The 18,287-nt window shown below is 34.9% G+C and overlaps 1 protein-coding gene and 1 long non-coding RNA gene across 13 annotated transcripts in view; one reads left to right on the top strand and one right to left on the bottom strand.

The window, feature by feature from the left end:
• The window catches only part of LOC141377883 (uncharacterized), a 41,995-nt gene extending 32,636 nt beyond the window's left edge, over positions 1–9,359 (bottom strand). Inside the window, exon 1 of the long non-coding RNA XR_012390981.1 lies at positions 9,336–9,359. This is a non-coding gene — a long non-coding RNA (uncharacterized lncRNA). The remainder of the gene's footprint in view (positions 1–9,335) is intronic.
• nbeab (neurobeachin b) overlaps positions 1–18,287 on the top strand; it is a 770,985-nt gene that overhangs the window by 64,977 nt on the left and 687,721 nt on the right. The window lies entirely within an intron of this gene.

The raw sequence follows: 18,287 nt of genomic DNA, 5'->3' as shown, positions 1-18,287 counted from the left end.
ACCCACACATGCACACATGCACGCATGCACAAACCCACCTATCTATCTATCTATCTATCTATCTATCTATCTATCTATCTATCTATCTATCTATCTATCTATCTATCTATCTATCTATCTATCTATCTATCTATCTATCTATCTATCTATCTATCTATCTATCTATCTATCTATCTATCTATCTATCTATCTAAACTCCACCCATAAACCCATCCATCCATCCATCCATCCATCCATCCATCCATCCATCCATCCATCCATCCATCCATCCATCCATCCATCCACTTTTGGGTATACTATTTCTATTATGTTTTTAGATGTAATTAGAATTAGCCATAGCAGCGCAGTGGCGCATTAGGCAGCACAATCGCCCTACAGCAAAAAAGTCAATGGTTCGAGCCTTGGCTAGATCAATTAGCATTCTATGTCGAGCTAGCATGTTCTCCCTGTGTTTCTTGTGTTTCCTTTGGGTGCTCCAGTTCCCCCCACAAGTCCAAAAGCATGCGCTATAGGTGATTTGGGTAAGCTAAATTGTCCGTAGTGTATGTGTGTGAATGAGAGTGTATGGATGTTTCCCAGTGATGGGTTGTAGCTGGAAGGCCATCTGCTGCGTAAAACATATGCTGGCTAAGTTGGCGGTTCATTCTACTGTGGCAACCTCTGATTAATAAGCCGAAAAGAAAAGGTATGAATGAATGAATGAATGAATGAATAGAATCAGCGATTTGTACTTTGTTTATTTCACACATATTTTAAAAATGTTTTGTATTGATAAAAATGTATTTGCCTACCCAGAAGCACATATTGGCACTACAAATAGCCGTGTGTCTTGACAAAAGCTTGTCACTGGTAAGCCTGTATGAGCTTGTGTCTGCTGGACAATAGATAAGAGCATGTGTATGTCTGTGCACCTCAACACACCTGAGCCGACTGAATTTTTCATAAGTCTTTGAGCTGTTCTCCGGTGAGGACATGACAACCCACTGTGAAGGAGAAAGAGCGTATGTGGAGAGAGCCTCCATTACCTGTGTCTCCAAATCAAATTACTTTTTCATTAGTCTAACGCTTTGTCCTTGATTGATAGAGGAGGCTATTGTAAAGGATAACTGCATTCAATTACAATTTTGTGATGGCATCACAACATGGTCCTAACCAAAGTATTATTATTAATCAAAAAAGGAACTTTGGGAATGGTGTGGTACAATGAACACTGCTGTTTTTTAAATATAGTATTAATTTTTCATTTTATTTCTGTCAATTTTCAGTTAAAGTTCACCCAGCGATAACAAATAATGACTATTTATTTATTTCTTTATTGAGTGATTGACTGCGCCTGGGGCACAGGCTCCAATATAATAAAATTAATTGGAAAATCACCATAAAAGTGATTCATACAAGCTGTACACTCTATTATTTGCATTCTAAAGCCATACAGTAGCTTGGTGTGAGCTAAATGTTAATGAATCTTTCACTCTACTCTCATTTTTCTATCACTTAGAAATTATAAAAGAAAAAACACTTTTTTCACTAGACAGTCAAGACAATTTGAAATGAAACCTACATTTATTGAAAACTATTGCGTTGAGAGTGTATTTTCTCTATTCTGAATTATAAATTGCTGTTCTAAAGAAGCATCAAAACAGTGGTTGTAAGTGATAAATGGTCTTCTTTTAAAGTAATCTAGGGCACGTACTGTAATGTGAGATATTGGAGTGACTTTTGCAATAATATATAAGAGTAAATCTTCTAAATTACACTAGCTGACAAAAGTCTTGTCTATCCATGTCTTAGGAACAACAAATAATAACATGACTTCTAGGTAATCTTGTTTCATCAGAAGTAGCTTATATGAAAATATATAAGGCAAAGGGCTCTAGATTACGCTTATTTTACCAAAATAAAATATGATCATGCCTTTGTTTTTAATCATTTAATTAGAACAGTAAGGTCTGACTTTGCTTAGACAAAAGTCTTGTCACTTAACAGAAATAATGTACAGTATAGAATATAAAGTCATGGTGCAGTGGAAAAAGAGTTAATATTGTGTATGACTCCCATGAGCTTAGACAAGTGCATCCATACATCTCTGCAATGACTCTAATAACTTATTAATAAAGTAATCTGGAATAGCAAAGAAAGCATTCTTGCTCAATAATGTTCATGTCTTGTGACTGGGCTGGCCAGCCCTGGAGCACTTTGACCTTCTTTGCTTTCAGGAACTTTGATGTGGAGGCTGAAGTATGACAAGGAGTGCTATCCTGCTGAATAATTTGCCCTTTTCTATGGTTTATAATGTAATAGGCAGCACAAATGTCTTGATACCTCAGGTTTTGATTTAGCCATCCAACCTGCAGATCTCTTGCACACCCCCGTATTGAATGTAATCCCAAACCATGATTTTTCCTCCACCAAACTTGACTGACTTCTCTGAGAATCTCCATGCGGGTTCCAATAGGTCTTCTGTAGTATTTGTGGCGATTGGGATGCAGTTCAACAGTTGATTATTCTGAAAATCTACCTTCTGCCACTTTTTCAAATGATCAACTAAGTCAAGCTATTATTTGTTGCTCTTACAACTGGGATCAACGACAAGACTTTTGTCAGGGATTGAACAACAAATGAGTCAGTTATGGCTTGTACCTATTTTTATGTCATTTGTTTCTGAGTGCATATAGAAATGGGACAAATTTGATTTGAGATTTAAATATTTAGTAAACAACTTGTACAGTTCAATTCCGCATGCGCTGCTGGATTTTTTTGTGTAAATGCAATTGTCATCATTACCTTAATCAATAAAAGTAGATTTGCTCTGACTGTATCACTTAAATGAGTCAGTTGTTATCAGAATCGATCTGATCGGAGTATTTGAATCAATTAGCTAAAAGGTGACTCGTTCAAACTGGTTCATTTGAATCAGTGAGTTGTTAACTGAAATAATTAACATTTAAAAAAAGCGAGTGATTGGTAAATATTTAAAATTTCTGTCCAGAGAGGTCATGTTTTGATCTTCAATTGGTCTTACGCAGTCACATAATGCGATTTCACAGGTCAGAGTTCACCAAGCTTGAACTTTCCAACGTAGCAAACTGTGAAACTTGTCGCATTCGCATGTATGAATTAAAATCTATGGGGGGAAAAGTGCAGTGTGACCGCGGTTTAAGTGGATCATTTGTATCAAGTAGTTAACAGGTAACTCTCTCTGACTGAATCATTTGATTCATTTAATTGTCTCACTGGGTAATTTGAATCAATTAGTTAACAGGTGACCTACTCCGCCTAGATCAATTGAATTGATTAGTTAACAGATGACTCTCTCTGACTTGATCATTTGAGTCAATTAGTTGACATGGTGATTCATTTTGACTGGATCATTTAAATCAATTAGCTTACAGACAACTCACTCTGACTGGATCATTTGAATTAATGCATTAAAATATGACTCATTGACTGAATCATTTGAATCTGTTAATAGGTTGCTTTAACTGGATAATTTAAATCAATTTGTGAACAGGTGACTCGCTCTGACTGAATCATTAGAATCAATTAAATGTCTGACAGGATTATTTGAATCAATTAGTTAACTGGTGACCTGGGGCCTGTTTCAGAAAGGAGGTTAACTGAAAACTCAGAGTATTTTAACCCTGAAATGAGAGAAACTCTGGGTTTTCCGTTTCAAAATGGCAGGTTTGTTAAACTCGAGAAATCAGGGTAAGTCAAGCCTGTTTCTAAAAGAGAGTTAACTTGAACTCAGAGTCAGTTACCGTGGTAACTTACTCTGTGAATCCAACCTGGTCCGGAGCAGGTTTTATTCTCTAAACTCTGAGTTTCTGTCGGTCTCCTCCCCTTTTTTAAAGATGAAGCGGTATTTCTCGCATTAGTCTTACATTTCCACACACTTATTTTAGAGCTCATATTGGAGATGTGCATAAAAAAGATTGATGGAAACGTCATGTATCACATAACTTTTGAAAATACGCATAATATAACATGCGCATAACTGAGTAGGTTAAACTTTTATTTGATAAGATGCACATAAACTACGAAGTGCACTTAAAAAATTACAGTATGTACATTAAAAAATGGTTTGTTAGAGATGATGATGAAAATGTGTGTGAAAGGACAAACCAGCAGACTGAGCACACTGCAGAACATCTTTAATGTTGTTTTAGTCATTGTAAAATGCCTTAACTGTTTCAGTATTAGTGTATATTATTAATGACCTCCGAGCGTCTGGAGCGTGTCAAGATCTCCGCGTCTGGCTTCAAACACCCCCACGTGTTCATTGTGTGTCAATTGTCTTCTGAAGTACATTAATTAAATAAAAAATCATTGATGCAGCTTCTTCTACCGCAGTAATTATGTTTTTACTGTTGATATTTGGCGCAAGTTAATCAGGAAGTGACGATTGTGTTCTCTTCGACTCTTTGGATAAAAACGCTGCTTTATTTTATTCCAGTGTTGCACAAATTTATGTAATTTTGATGGAAACATAGCTATTGCCTACATTTTTGTCACACACAGAACAAAGTCACGCACAAGGCTTGTCCTTTTTTCATAAACAATTAGCTTAACCTTCGACATGTACTGTTAGAGATTAATGGGATTATTATTCTGTCTAAAAATTATTTTATTAGTGCTTACCTTTTTAATGTTTTATAAACCTCTATCACTTGATCAATAAAAAGGCAGACACATAACAAGTGCACTGTTAAATCTATTAAAACTGATAAAAGTGTATAATAGTTTAGAAAAAAGGTATAAACGTCACAGATTACATTACTTATTTTATTATACTTAAATGTTTAAATACTTAAAATTAAAAATTACGCATTAACTTGAGCAGCTGTTTTTAACTGTCTCTGTTTCACTGATGGCTGCTTCTTATTAAATATATACACTCATATTTGCTATAACTTTGCATGAGCAGATCAAATTCAGCTGGAGAATGAAATGCTGATCTCTTTTTTTAAGATATTGCCATAGTCACTCGTAATGTCTGCGCTCCATTGATAGTGCCTTTTTATAGTCACGGTGCGCGCGCTTAACTCTGAGTTGGTCTACTCAAAGTTGATTGACCCAGCTCAGATCAGCTGTTCTGAAACCGAAAACTCAGAGTTTTTAATCTCTCGGTAAATCAACTCAGAGTTCAAGTTTAAACTCCGAGTTGTTTAAACCTCCTTACTGAAACAGGCCCCTGCTCTGCCTGGATAAATTAAATTGTTTTGTTTACAGATGACTCTCTCTAACTTGATCATTATAATTAATGTGTTAACAGATGACTCAAAATAACCGACTCATTCAAAATAGTTAGTTAATGAGCATCTTGCTCTAACTGGATCATTTGAATCATTTAGTTAACAGGAGACTTGCTCTGACTGGATCATTTGATTTAATTAGTTGCCTGACTGGGTTATTTGAATCAGTTGTTTGTAACCTGCTCTGATTGGGTCATTTAAATCAATTACAGGTGACTCACTCTTACTGGATTAGGTAGTACAATACAGGGTACATTTAATTAAATGACCTAAAATAAAAAGTATTCAATTTTTTACTACCACTTATAAATTAGGCTATATACCCACAGCAGCTTTTAAACCTGAGCATATGTGTGTGTGATGTTTTTCAGCTGTATTTTTGAGTGAAGTGTGCTGTCTGACAGGTTGAACAGGTAGGGGGCCAGAGGTAATTACTCAGTCAAGGTCACAGCAGACAGAGAACTGAGATGATGGACACAAGGCCTGAGGTGTGTGTGCTGTCCTGAGGGAAGCTTTCACTGGCGCGACATAAGTTAGACACCTGTTTTTTACAGAAAGATGCAGAAACTAAAAAGAGTATATATATTTTAAAGGAAGTTTTTCACGTAAGGGTTGTGAAAAAAAAAGTAAAAAAATATTTAAAATAATGTTGCATCATCATTTAACATGACACATATTTAAACAGTAATGCATACATTTGCAAACATTCTTTTTCAGAGTTGCACTTATTAAAATATGTTAAATAATATTAGATGTTGCTAAAATGTATTATATTTGGAATGATTAAAACGTTGCTGATAAATTTGTAAAACCTTGTTTGAAGGTCCACCAACACCCAAACATAAAGAAAAAAAAGAAATAAAATACAAAGTATTGTAATATTAATTTGCTGAAATTGAAGCTTTTCCAGTTAGTCATTGAGTTTCGGCAACTGTACTTTGTGCTTTTTCAGTGTACATCAGCAAGGCACTAGTTAAGATTAAGTTCATTCATTCATTCATTCATTCATTCATTCATTCATTCATTCATTCATTCATCTATTTCAAAAGTCGCCACAGCAGAATGAACTACCAACTATTTTGGCAAATGTTTTAAGCAGCGGATGGCCTTTCAGCCACAACGCAGTACTGGGAAACATACACACACACACACACACACACACACACACACACACACACACACACACACACACACACACACACACACACACACACACACAATTTAGTTTATCCAATTCACTTATAGTGCATGTCTTTGGACTTTGGGGGAAGCCGGAGCACCCGGAGTAAACCCACGCCAACACGGGGAGAACATGCAAACTCCACACAGAAATACCAACTGGCCCAGTCAGGACTCAAATCAGCAACCTTCTTGCTGTGAGGCAACAGTGCTAACCACTGAGCCATCATGCCGTGCTTTTAAGGTACACTATTTCATTATTATTGCATTATTATAAAAGTCCATAATAAACCTTTGTGAACATAAATAGTGTAAATGTAATAAAGAGGATTTATCTTAGAGATGCGGTAAATGTGTTTTAAATGAGTGTTTTGTAACATGGACCCCTTGAATATCCTTTAACATGCAGTACAGTCCTTAATTAATAAAACAAGCCAGGTTTTAATGAATACTGATGATCACAATTAAGAAACTGCTATAATAGCTCAATTCCTTATTCCATCATTTTAAAATGCATTGCTATTATAATGTTAATATACAGAATTATAATTACTTAAAAATAAGGTTCACACAAATCTGTTTAAATTATAGAATATACTTCAAGAACATTTGATTAACTTTCCTGGAAAAAAGCTCAGACAAAGTGTATTTCTACGTACATATTGGTAAATTCCAAACAGAAACATTAATATATATATATATATATATATATATATATATATATATATATATATATATATATATATATATATATATATATATATATATATATATATATAAATATAAATAATTCCAAATCTGAACAGAGTATTTTTGTGGCAGCATGGTGGCTCAGTGGCTAGCACTGTCGCCTCACAGCAAGAAGATCGCTGGTTTGAGTCCTGGCTGGACCAGTTGGCATTTCTGTGTGGAGTTTTGAAGTTCTCCATGTGTCGGAATAATAGGTGGTTCATTCCACTGTGGTTACCCCTGAATATAGCACTAAGCCGAAGTACATTGTTTTGTGTATTCTGAAGGCACCCAATTGCTTTTTAACATAATAATTTAACATAATACTCCTCTTTATTTTACACTCAAACAATTAAGTTTGCTGCTTGTTTGAACTACTTATTTTTAAATGAGCTGAAACCACACAATTCTTGTGTTTTTAGAGCACAGCTTTTTGTTGTTTTATGTTCAATCCACTTAAATTTGTGAAAAGAAATACGTTTAACTCCTTTATGTTGTCCCATCTCAAATCGATTGTGTGGAATCCAGCATTTTTCACGGTGTAGTTCTCAAACAAAATAACTCAAAAAGGTGAACTGTTACTTCAAAATAGCAAGCTATGCAGACAGAGTCATTGCTTCATTTTAACATTTAACTTTTACCAAAGAAAACATGGTAACACTTTGGGCTCTATTTTGACAATCAATGCGCAAAGTGCAAAGCGCAGAGCGCAAAAGCAATTAGGGCGTGTCGGAATCCCCTTTTGCTAATTTAAGGACGGAAAAATCTGCTTTGAGCCGCGGCGCATGGTCTAAAAGGGTTAAGCTTATTTTCTTAATGAGTTATAGGTGTGTTTTGAGAATAAACCAATCAGTCTCATCTCCCATTCCTTTTTAAAGTCAGTTGCATTGCGCCATAGCGCATTTGCTATTTACTTGACGGACTTTGTAAGTGGAAAAACTGAGCGTTTTACTAGCAAGAAAACATTTAACAGAGCATCTGCAGCGCGAGAATAAGAGATAAGGCCTTCTTATTAACTACTTTCACTTTCGCTCTCGTGTATAGGGAAACCTTGTACGCACAGACATCAATTAGCCTATAAATAAATAATTTCGTTTGTTAAGTGCAAAGATTTTTTTCAAAACTATTTTCAAATCCAGTTCTAATTTCCAGCAAACAAATAAATGAACAATAATAACGAAGTTAGGTCAAAAACCTGAGTTACATCCTAATACACATGCTGCGCCTCATATGGTCTAAAACCTGACAGGTGGGCAAATCTAAGGTTGTTTTTTAATAAAACAGATATACATAAGTATATAAAAAATGATACTGCTAAAAATAATAACATTATACAAAATTATACAAACAAATAGCAAATTGTTAAGAATAAATTGAAAAAGCTCTCCGATGAAGAAGACATGAAAGTTTGGTTTTTATATTTATGTAGGCTAGAAAATAATATGTTTTGTAACATTTTACACCTTTATATTTAAATCCTACAGGCTATATATCCTTATTATATCCTATATATATCCTTAATATTTTAATTATTTTTCATATGTAAAGATATTTGCGTATTGCTCTACACCCTGTTTGTATTAAGCAGTGTATAAGCGAGGCGCGCAACTAACGCGCTCTGCGCTGGACAATAGACCAGCTTTGATCTGATCTATTTGACCCTTCCATTTAAGTTCCTCAAAATAGCAACGCGCCAGCAATGCGCCTCAATACGCCTTCTATTTTAGACCAGAACGCCTATGGGCGCACATTTGAGTGCAAATGCATTTGCTATTTAAACAACGTGGCGCAAAAGTCTTGCGCCAAGCTGAAACTAGCAAGCCACTATTGCGTCTATTTGACTATTAGTAGACTGTCTGCTTAATATCTGTTGATATGCTTCTTCAACAGACATTCAACTGACTATAAAATACTTTGCAAGTAAAATATTATAAAATAGCTTACACACTAACCCAAGCTAACAGCTAGTCTGCTTATAATCTAATGAGAATTAGTTGACATGTAGATGCAATGTAACTTAAACTCAACAAACGGACCATCAAAATAAATCGCAATCGAAAACATAAACGTATATATATCCTTTCACAGGTTTGACATTACAAATCCTCAAATTTATCCATAAAAGAAATAAAAAAAAGCATATAATGGGCTTCTGCTTTAGATTTGCCTCACCTTGTGTTCGCTCGCAGCTGCTCTGTGGGCTATAAGTGCTAAAGCTGTTCCTGGTATAATGAGCTTAAGGAGATAATTATTTCTTTCAGTCGACTGACAGGGAGCATGACAGACATTCAAATGAGACCCAGCCGAGCAGGATGGAGAGATGAAAGTGCAGAAGAACGTCAGGAAGCGACGTCTGTCCTCATCGCCCGCTGAGAAATAGCAGTACGTGGTTGTTCAGAGCCGGAGATTCTCTCAAAGAGTGGTCTTAGACAGCAGAGATCCATAATGTCTCCTCCACCCCCTTTGCATTTAAGGTTAAAAGAATAAGCTGGACTGCTCTTAAAGGGATAGACCTAAAAAGTCATAAAGTTAGCCGTTACATTTTCAGCTATTATAATTAGTTTCGCAGGCGTCACGGTGGCGCAGTGGGTAGCACGATCGCCTCACAGCAAGAAGGTCGCTAGTTCAAGCCCTGGCTGGGTCAGTTGGCATTTCTGTGTGGAGTTTGCATGTTCTCCTCATGTTGGCGTGGGTTTCCTCCGAGTGCTCTGGTTTCCCCCACAAGTCCAAAGACATGCGCTATAGGTGAATTGGGTTAGCTAAATTGTCCGTAGTGTAATGTATGTGTGTGAATGTGTGAGTGTGGGTGGTTTGGTCTGGGCTGTGCAGTGAATACATTTACTAAAAATGCATGTTTGTGATACAGTTTGTCATGTAAATGAGTTTGTTTACCATGTAACGATAGACTAAAAGCACGATCTGATGTTTATTGATAATTATGATACAGTTTTATTTCTATATGGTATGCTGAAAAGAGTTTAATGTTGGTATATTTATTGTTATTTCCAAGTAATATGGTAAAAACTTTAATAATATTGTTATATGCATCTCTTCTGTTGAATAAAATGCTGAATTTAGTATGTTTAACCAACTAATTGATTTTTGGTGTGTATATACAATTATGAATAACAACACAGTTAACGATTTTTGCAAATCACTCAGTATTTAACTGTAGTATGAACTGTATTTTACTGTAGGACAGTTATACAGTACATTACTGTATTTTAAAGTTGCATTGTAAAAATGACTATATTTTACAGTAAAGATATGCAGTACTGTAAATACATACACAGCTAGGTAAATGGTGCTGCAAATGTTAATACAATATTTTTAATATTGTAATATTGTAAAATGTAAAAGTTACTAAATTGTAATATTAATTTAATTTTGAAGTAGGACAGTTATGCAGTATGTTACTGTATTTTAAAGTTTTATTGTGAAAATTACTGTATTTTACTGGCATTTTACTACTTACTTTACTAAATTACTTTAAGAATATTTAATTACCTTTCCTGGAGAAATGCTCGGTCGAAATGGATTCATACCAACCCAGACTCATTCTGATTAGGTACACCAATATACATTTCTGGAGATTGCCAAATATGTCCCAGGTGGTATGTTTTTTTTGCAGTTTTTGTTTTCACGAATCTGCTAGTGGCCGCCGTTCACACTTTTTGAGTACACAAATTTCGCTCGCAACTGCCATTCGCACCTTCTCTTCTCGCATAAATCTGTAACAACACTGATTTTTTAAAATTTACTTTTTTATAGAAGTTTTTTTAAAAACAACACCAAATGCTGTACATCATGTAAACATGTTAACAAAATTATCTCAGTGTTATTACCTGATAGTAACTAGAACATGCACTAAAACACCAGCAAAAAATACAGCAATTATACAGCACCATAAAAAAATAAATAAATAAAAAAAATCTCACCCAAACTAATGGAATAAGAAACAAAATAGAATGACATGTAAAAAGGAAGGAGAGAAAGGAAAAAAGAAATTTACCCAAAAAAAAAATTATTACAGAAAACATATTAACCTGTACATCTTAGGAAGGGGCCCCATATTTTGTCATACAATCATTTCAGCTAACCATTTAAAAAAAAAATGGAGATGTCATGGATTTTTACTCCATCAGAATCGCTCTCTTGGCCAGCACCATGCCAAACATAAGGGATAACAACACTGTTAATGATTTTTGCAAATTACACAGTATTTAACTGTAGTATGAACTGTATTTTACTGTTGGACAGTTATGCAGTACGTTACTGTATTTTAAAGTTGCATTGTAAAAATTACTATATTTTTCAGTAAAGATATATAGTACTGTATGTAGAAACTGCTGCCAGTAAGTTACTGTAGATTCTACAGGACAATGGAAACGGTAAATCCCAATCAGAGCATTACTTATATCTTTATTACTTGTTATTCGCTGTCTATGCAAACAGTACTCAATACATTCAGTAAAGAATGCCCTACAATTGTCGCATAATGACGTTTGCGCTGACACATCCCCTGTCTCTTTGTGGTAAACAAACTAAACTGCATCAGCTAACATGAAATTTCGCAACTGCTTACATAAATCATTATGTAGCACATAAAGATGGAAATGACATTCTTGGATGAATTGTGTCTTATTAATACAGTAAACTGACTATTGGATAAAACAAGATCAATACTGTGTATAAAGTCATTTACATCTGATAAATGCATTGACACATATTTGTATAGTGATTTCTCAACATAACGATGTATTATTACAACCCTACTGTTTACAAACAAGAAGATTTACTGAAATGCTTTTACTCCTATTTTACTTCATAACATCGGTCGAGTGTTTGAAATGACTTCTTTTGTGACCATACGTGGTTTCATATTAGAGAATGAGGAAAAAATCTTACACATAGTATTCCATAAAGTGATAAAGGTTATGCCGGTCAGCATTGCATTAGAAATATAATTAAATTTTTAAAAAAGTACCTAGCATGACTTGAAGAACACACAAAAAACCATCTGTTTGGATTAATTGTGTACTTTTTATTTTATGTATTCGTAGTCATACTTCCGTACGTAATATAGTCATTTGACAGTACATGTCAGTCAAATTTATTGTGGCATGCTTATGTATGGGAGGGGTTACACTTATCTGTTGTACTGTACAGTATATTATTGCATCCTGGCAGTTCCTTTGTTCCCTACAATATGGACTTCTCTATGTTTTTAATTCATTCATTTATTTTATTATTTTACTTATTTTCATTTTAAGGTATTTTAAATAATATCCTTAAAGTTATAATAAAATGCATGTTGAAAACTCATAACATTTATGCATGTAAGATAACAGGTGTCATTTGCCTAATGATTTTTAAATTTTAAAGCAAAGAGGCTTATAAGATTAATGTGCTTATACCGTGCTTATACTGACACCTACTGGCACATGTCACAAGATCACTGACACTGGCATGTGTCACTGACATTACTGTCATGTGTCTAAAAAGAGCCACTTGACAATAATGATGATCAGGGTTACACATAGGCTGTTAATATATTTGGGCCCAGGGGCCCACAAGTAATGTGTTAAAAGTGCGTTGCATACATAGTACCCCCACCCCTACTCACCTCAGGGGCAAGGAAAAAAAGTTCAGGCTCAGGAATTTTTTCCACTATCAGCCCTGCTTACTGTCCTCATGTTTGATCAGTTATTGGCATTTTTTATCTTCTTTTGAGCAATATCTAGAGGTTTTTGCTTCTGTGATGCTCATGTGAAGTGCTTGCCTTTGAATTGTTATTTGAAATATAAATGAAACAGATATTAGATTTCGATTTAGGGCTTTGCAACATATAGAAATCATAAATGTGCATATCACGATGTAGGTATCGGAATGGTTTGCATTGCTATAATATTATACCGGAATGGTTTGCAATAAATGACAAAAATTATTAACGGAGTTTTTAGGGGATAAAACTAGCAGTGGAGCAAATTAGTGGTGAGATTTATTTCTGTTTGTTTACGTTGCTAAAGGGTCTCTTTATACAACAGTAAAACATCTCTTTACCTTCAGAAGTTGTACTGATGCTTTCTTTTCCCTGAAAAAATATGAAGCATGTGTTGGTTATAACATTTTTCAAATAACGTATTGCATATATTGAATATTGCATAGCATGCTATCACATCAATATTCTTCATTTTTACACAGACCTATTGCATATGTGCTCAGAGCACTCTTTTTGTGCAAAAAATTTAATCCGTTAAATGATGACAAAGAAAATCCCTGACCCCAAATTTGTGTGCATATAAATAAAACAAATTTTAGAGTATATCCATCAGCCAGCGACACAATTTGTCAGCATTGACCAGAATTTTAATATTGATGCATCTCTTGCGATTGATTAAAGAAACGAATATGCATGAGGGAGCATGAGGGTGAGTTAAAGATGACAGAATTGTCTTTGTAGCGTGAATGACTAATTAACTAAGAGTCTGCAGGGGCATTTTAAGGGAAATGAGATAAACTAAAGCAAGCAAAACAGTCTGCTTTCATATCCAAATGCAGCAGTTTTAGTGCTGACTGCATCTCAATTTTTGCAGTATTGATCTGACCATCCACGGTGATAACAAAAGCTTTTTTTCACAACCGCTTCATTACTTTTCCAAAGTGAATCATCTTTGGTCTCATTTTTCACTTTTAAGGTGGTACGTTTTTAACCGAAATGAAAGACGTAATCGATTCCACATCATTTCCTAAACGCAGGCTGTCGCAATGGATGTTTATCTCTGAATTATTTGTAAAAGATATCTGGTTCCATTATGCTGCGAACTGAAAGTGTTTTAAATCCCTCCAAAATCAAAACCCATTTCTCAAACTCGAACAATATCTCTTAAGAATGGTGAGAAACTACTATAAAGCCGCTCGTCTATTGCTGTTGGTGAAGCATGCGGTGCAATGCTCTTGATGAGGCCCGTAAGTAGAGATGACATCAAAGATAAGTGGGATTATATTGGCTTTACGGCACCGCGCGCCACTGACTTGGATCTTCGAAGGATGAAGTGGAAGCTTGGAGGAGACAGCCAGAACTCCCAGCGGGGACAGCCAACATTTGGGTAGACTATGAGTAACTGAGCAGTTTTGGATACTTGACTAGGTCGCGAAGAGCTCTTGGTTTGAATGCGAATGAGTCAATGCCCATGGGCATGCTGAGTTCCTTTAATACCTGCTCCCAATGCAGTGACTGAATGTCACTTGGATAAAAGCATCTGCTAATTGGCAGCTGCCGAAAACTGGGAAACGTAATAATCAAGGTACGTCTTGGAAATCAGGTTTGGTTTTAATACAGAAATAGGGGAGAGTGGGGCACAAAGTAACACTTTTTGGTGTTGGCCAAATAATGAGGTTAGACAAACCATATTTTTTTACCAGTATTTATTTGCATTATTATTCATTATTATACAATGCTTTCCCAGTCATGGGTTGCAGCTGGAAGGGCATCTGCTGTGTAAAACATATGCTGGATAAGTTGGAAGTTCATTCCACTGTGGCGACCCTGGATTAATAAAGGAACTAAGCTAAACAGAAAATAAATGAATTAATTATACAATGCATTTATTTGCTTTATTAGTAGTGGTGGGCCGTTATCAGCGTTAACGTGTTGCGTTAACGTGAGACTCTTGTCGCGCGATAAAAAATATCACCGTTAATCTATTGTTAAAGTTGGGTTGGGTGCTGGGTCTATTCTACGCAAGCTATGGTGACTTTCACCTTAATATTTGAGCGCGGACGTATACCTGACCGGTCAGCCGTTTGACCAAAATGTGCCCTTCTGAATCAAATCAGCAGGATGCCTGACTTTAACTGCAGTTCGGCAGTTTCACTTTAACTAATGAACATTTCATTCATGCCCCTGTGACACTCTGGTGTATTAGACGCAAATAAGGAGTAAGGTTCGCAATCTGTGTGTGTTTGTGTGCGGTTCTTTACTGACAGCAGCATGTGTGGATCTTGTCGGAAAATATCAGTAGGATCTGGATTTATGATGCAAGCTGAGATTGCATCACTCAACGATGCAATGAAAATATGGTGAAAAGTCCTACATGACGGTAATAGTTTGATTGCAGTGTTTACTTCAATAATGCCACTAATATATGAATACTCCACATGTCCTAATTCCATTACTGTTGAGTTCAGTTATGACTTTAGTCGGATTAAGGTAATCAAAAATTGCTGTTTTGAACTTATGTAGGCCTACAGTTCAACATTCATGTTTAATTGAATAAACAGTTAGTAAACACAAGTACATCTTATTGAACATCATTTATTTTCATCACCAATTATCATAGTAAAACAGTTTCTCAAGCAGTTTGTGATGCATTTTGGAAACAGGAGATGAGCCTCTGGTCTAATGCGCCACATGGCTTTAGAAACCTGTTCTCAAAGACTTATTATTTGGGACTTATTATTTATTAATCTAGATTAAAAAAAATTATCTATGCCCACCTATAATTTTTTTCTATTTAAAATAATTTTTTATTAAAAACATGTCAAAATCTCAAAAATGATTAATTTTGTATGCTTTAGGAATGTAAAACATGGCCTATTTGTGTAAAATGTACATTATTACATAAACTGGTAAATGATTTGTTTAACTTTCAATGAATTGGTTTATAGAAAGGAATTAGTTTTCAAGAAACCAGTCAACACTGTGGATTAAAGATAATACTGTTATAAATAATGTTCGGTTTCTTCTGTAAAACTACTGTTGCTTCATAAGTCACTGTATGAATATTGTATTGACTGTACACATTTTTTTTTTACTCTTTTTAAGTGATCAAATTATATTTTATGAATTAACAAAAAGCAAGTTTTCAGCTAAAAGGTTTAATTGATGTCATAAGGCTGACATTAGAAAACAAATATAACTAAGAACAGCTTGGTTTAATAACAAAGAAATTCCTCACAGATTTGCTGGAAATAGTTATGGCTCACTCTTTTCTTTATGCTAGTAACTAAGAGAATCTGGCTACAGCTGATGTGTTGTTAAAATTTGAAAATAAAAGCCATTTGTTTGTGTGTCAGATTAAGTTCATGAATGTGCTTTCAGAATATTGATTTCCAGACTGGTTTATTAGATTTGTGTGGTTTCTGGCATCGGTTCTGTGATTTAAACCGGGATCTTCTGTGTTTGCTCGAGCTGTTTGTTTAGTTTGAGTACTTTGATAACCTAGCTGTTAAGGCAGAGCAGGATATACCAATGCTGTCCATAATATACTCTGATTTTTTGGTGATACTGATGTTGCTGCTCTTGTCGTGGATACTAAACATTGCTTGGATCTATCTAATCTGTTTGGAGGTTACTGCTGAAGAGTCAGATGTTTAGTCACAGATGAAGGAATTTGAGTGGCAAAGCAATGGCTGATCTTTATCAAAGATAAACAGCAAATATGCATTAATTATCATAAATTAACATTTTTACAGTGGCCTTTTTTTTAATAGATTTTTTATTTGTATTTATTTATTTATTATTTTTACATTGAGAGGGTGTACATTTTGAATGTACCCTAACCATGCCAGGAATATAGAATTAGCTGAAGGAGTCTAATTGATACTATTAGTTTTTTTGATAAGCTTAAAGGAACTGTTCACAAAAAAGTGAGGGTCAGTAAATGATTACCACTTGTTCTAAACTAGAAGGCATTGACTTCCATATACATTTTTTCACCCCTACCAATATATGTCAATGGCTTCTAATATCCAACATATTAATGTTTATAGCATATATCCTTATAATCACATCAGGGACAGTAAATGGTGATGGAATTTGCATCTATCCCTTTTAGTATTTGACTGAACAGTCTGTATGTAAATAAAAGCCTTGCTCTTAAACATTCAACAGTTTGAATGTAATATCTAGTATTCATGTAATAGATAATATTAGAACTTTTCATATATATATATATATATATATATATATATATATATATATATATATATATATATATATATATATATATATATATATATATATACAATGGTTCTGTCTGGTTCTCGAATCTGATTGGCTGATAGCAAGGCAATGTTCTGCAGTATCAGAACTCATATTATTCTGCCCACATAGTGACAGCAGCTCAATAAACTCACTATGGTTTGACAAATATTGCAGCTGTTGGACAACATAATATACTTTTAAAGCTTTTAAGCATGAATATAGTTTTTTAGATGGAAACTATGCAAGTTATTTATGGTGCCTGTTTTAAATATAAATAATTTCGGAGATTCAGCATGTCGGCGGTCACCCTGTCATACTAAGCAGAGCTTGTTTTTCCGGGGTTTATTATTGTAAAATTTAATTGCAACAGAGCAATACAGGGAAATCTCTGTAGACTGATGGAAATTCATGCCGTTCAGCTTTATAATCTTAAAATGTGAGCAAAATAATCAGTTTTAGACACTATGCTAAAGAATCATTCAAATACTAGCTCTCAAGTGACGTTGGTGAAGTAGGAATGGTTTCTGCTGTTTCGACGTCAGCTGCGAATGTGAATGAATGGCGGAAGAAAGTAGTTCCTAATACAAAAGGGTTTTAAGATTAAACTGTTGTATTGACGCAATATCACACTCATAGCAGTGCGTCACTGGTGGGACACTAAGGCACTCGGTCTGTGGCCTTGAGCCAACACACACCTCCCACAAGTGCCGATATACAACCATATCGCACTGCTACTCGCGTGATATGCTTGTATATTGGCCGTGTATTACCCAAACTGTTTACCTAAAATAGGCTTTAAATTTTGGATTTGAGCCATGTTATATATGTCTGTTCGGTGCAATGATTAGAAACAGAAATGTGCTTGGGGTAAATAAAGAAAAGTAGTCTTGAGGACAAGCCTGGTGGTTAGTTCCTTTAACCGAGTTTCTGTAATCGCCCGCAGTGGCTAAATAAGTCTACAGGCTGGTATTACACAAATCTATTACAAATCTGTTACAAATGTGCAGGAATTAAGTCTGGAATTAGAGACTACTCATTTCAGGCTGTTCACAATCAATCCTTTCTTTTTGGAGATAATAACTCCAATTATCTTGCACTTTGATCTTTAAAAACATGCTATACTGTTTGCACTCACG

The sequence above is a fragment of the Danio rerio genome, chromosome 15, assembly GCF_049306965.1.
Source record: "Danio rerio strain Tuebingen ecotype United States chromosome 15, GRCz12tu, whole genome shotgun sequence".
NCBI classification, from domain to species: domain Eukaryota; kingdom Metazoa; phylum Chordata; class Actinopteri; order Cypriniformes; family Danionidae; genus Danio; species Danio rerio.
The sequence above is the reverse complement of the archived record's forward strand: the minus strand, read 5'-3'. Positions and strand labels throughout refer to the sequence as shown.